This window comes from Vicia villosa, linkage group LG2 (assembly GCF_029867415.1).
Source record: "Vicia villosa cultivar HV-30 ecotype Madison, WI linkage group LG2, Vvil1.0, whole genome shotgun sequence".
Classification (NCBI taxonomy): domain Eukaryota; kingdom Viridiplantae; phylum Streptophyta; class Magnoliopsida; order Fabales; family Fabaceae; genus Vicia; species Vicia villosa.
The window spans coordinates 47640975-47644148 of record NC_081181.1 but is presented as its reverse complement, the minus strand read 5'-3'; the positions used below and the strand labels follow the sequence as shown (position 1 = coordinate 47644148).

The 3174-nt window shown below is 37.8% G+C and overlaps 1 long non-coding RNA gene across 1 annotated transcript; it reads right to left on the bottom strand.

The window, feature by feature from the left end:
- Nucleotides 1-728: 728 nt before the first annotated feature.
- On the bottom strand, nucleotides 729-2466 carry LOC131650432 (uncharacterized). The gene is made up of 3 exons (XR_009298278.1): nucleotides 1809-2466; nucleotides 1408-1723; nucleotides 729-1227 (listed from the first exon to the last, which is right to left on the bottom strand). It is a non-coding gene; the product is annotated as an uncharacterized LOC131650432 (long non-coding RNA).
- Nucleotides 2467-3174: the final 708 nt, after the last annotated feature.

Below are 3174 nucleotides of genomic sequence, written 5' to 3'. Positions count from 1 at the left end.
TACACTTCGGATGACTGAACGCGGAGGCATCGTGTGTTTGGAAGGAGATAGTGTGGAGAGTAGAAGAATAGAAAATGGTTTGGAGGTTGTGAAGAAAAAGGAATGATGGTGGTATGGTTTTATAGTGAGGTTTGAAAGTGGTGGAGTAAATATAGAATTGAAAGATATTTATGGTGGTGTTTGAATTTTGAATGGAATGGAGAAATGGGAAATGATGTAGAGTTAAAGAGGTGGTGATGGAGGATGAATGTGGTTTATGGTGTTTAAATGGAAGGAATTATGGGGAGAAGGAAGAGAATTGAATGATGAATTTTGAAATTCAAAATTCAAAATTCAAAGAGGGAGAAATGATGGTCTGCGTGGTCAACGAAGCAGAGCAGCTGCTGCCCTTGGGAGACGCGCGTCTCAGGCAGGCAGTCTGCTGGGGGACAGTCCATGGAGACGGACGTCTCCTGTCCCTTGCATGCAGAGTTGTGGTCCCACAGAGGTGGGGACGTGCGTCTCCAAGCCTAGGGAGGTGGTTGGCTCGCATGCACAAATTTGGACAAGTTCTGACAGGTACAGTAAAGAAGTGTGTTGCACCCCAAAATATGCCCTCTTCACTGTGCTATAAGTTATGGATGGTTTTATTTTGCCATTCAAAAATCGAGAAAAAATTAAAGAGTTTCCATTGTTTCAAGCTACACTCGTCTTTGTTCAAAAGATAACTCAAGGCATTATGTTAGGTGTTTGTCAAGGCAATATGGATTTGAGTTGCAAGAATTTTACGCAAGGGTATGAGGTGATACGTGTGGGTTCATTTTGAGTCAAATTAAAGACTAGGCTTGTTACCAGACATGAATAATGTCGTGTTGAGGTTTTCAATTTTTGATCAAAATTGTCGGAATTTATGTTGAAGTTTTAAGTGGTTGTCTAGGTATTCAAAATAACACAGGTTCCTTTCAAGATTATCATTTTTCACATTCATTCAAATATCATTCTTTCAAAAACCGTTACAAAACTATATACACCAATTTATACTTTCATTCAATTCATCAATATCCATTACAAAAATTACAACCAAAATTACACCATTCCTAAAGTCAAAGCCCTTACAAGAAAAAATTACACAAAAATATCTTGGCCTTTTGTTCCTAATCTCAAAACATGACTCCTTTCATCACGAACTCATAAACCAAGTCCCTGCACTTCAAATAACCGAGCTTCAATCCGAACAAAAACTTGTAGCTGCAATTTCAAGCCCGGCACAAGCAAATTCAAACCGAACCGAAAAGGAGCATATCAGAAAACCGGTTCAGAAATTAATTGAAAAAAATCGATTCAGCGCAGCTCAAATACCATAAGCTCTTATAACAGAAAAGGGGGGAGAGAAAAATCGATAACAAAAAAGTGAACAAAAAAAACAACCTGTAACAGAATTCATAACGCTCTCGATTCATTGACGCTTTCACCATCTTCATACAATCTCGAACTCTCTCTTTCTCGAGGGATTCTGCAGAAAAACGTAACAAACTTCATCTCTCCCTTCAATTGATCCTCCATTGATTCGTTCCTCTCCACACCACTCTTAAATTAACCTTCACCAATCTTCAATCCTCCTTCAACTCTGAAAACGATCAACACCAGTTCAGAACCTCTCTCTGTGATTCCCATCTTCAACTGTAACAACTTCAATCACAGATAACTGACAAAAGAACCTTCATCATCATCATCTTCATCAACTCTAAATTCAGGGAGAAGAACAAGAGGTTGAGAATCAGAAAATTGAAAGAAAAATCAGAAAGAAGGAGAAGAGAAACGTAACAAACCGTTTTGAATCGGAGAAACACGTTCGAACATCAATCTTCATCTTTCTCTCGATAACCATTCATTCACCAAAGTCTCGAAGACTCTCTCGATTCTCTTCCACTCTACACAATCATCTTCTTCATCCGTGTAAAATCATCACCTTCATGAAAGCATCTTCAATCGTTCATCCTTCATAGATTCTTCATCAAAGAAATTCACAACAGAAAATCTCCATAAACTCTACTCCGATCTTCATCCTCATCTTCATCAAATCTGCAATTAATAACAATAACATCACCTCTCCGATGCGGCTTTCCGATTACTCTTCGTCGTTGAGCTTGAAGACGCGCAATAGTTTCACCGGAGATGAGAATCGGAGATTGAACCGATAAAGAAGAAACGAGACATCGAAGAGATGAGATCGGAGATGAAATTGGAGAGGAGAGATGAGAGGTACAAGTCGGAGAGAGATTGAGAGGCGAGAGTGAGACGGGGAGGGCAAAGTTTCGCCGGAGATTGTGGTCGTCGCCGCCGTTCTTGCGTTTGGATTGAGGAGAAGCAAACTCAGAAATCTCAACGGTTGTAACCCTAAGCCCCTTTTCATTCGTTAATTACCTTTTTGCTTATTAATTGGATTAAATCTGAGTTTTTAATAGGTTAATTAGTATAATTAGGTGATATAAAGTTTGTTGTAGTTAACATTTAATTTGAATAAACTCATTAATAAAAAAATATTTGTAGAAGAATCTGATTTGGATCAAACAAAATCTGAATCCAAGGATCATCTTGGGCCTTCACCGGGTTTCAATTCACACCCCCCATAGGAGCCCAATTTTTGTGTAGAAAAACTATTGTACAACAACAATGATTCTTTGGGCCTCAATCTCTGGGCCTTGCGCTAACCTTGCTGTCTGCACCATATTTTCACTCAATAAACCTTCTGACTCCATTTTAATTCATGCTTTAGAACTAGTTTTTTTTCATTTTTTTTTAGTAATAAAAATGCTATAATCACAATAGTTTTGTTAGAGTTTGGCATGATTAAAAGATAATAAAAAACATATAATATTTCGCTTGTTAGAATTCAAATGTTTTGTTATATAGTTTAGTTTTAATTCTTAGATAAAAATGTCATAAAAAACAATTTAATCTTGCTAGATTTTGTATAGGATTTAAGTAGATCTTAATGGCCTTCATTTTCTATGGTTGATGCGCGTTTGTCTTGTTATTACTGATTTGGTTGCTAAGATGTGCGAGGTACCCTCGATTGAGATTCGATTTGCTTCGTGTTCCACTTTATTTGTGGGACACGAATTCGCTTCCGGTGCGAGTGGTTTGCAACGTGTTCCACTTTATTTGTGGGACACGAACTTATTTTCGATGCGA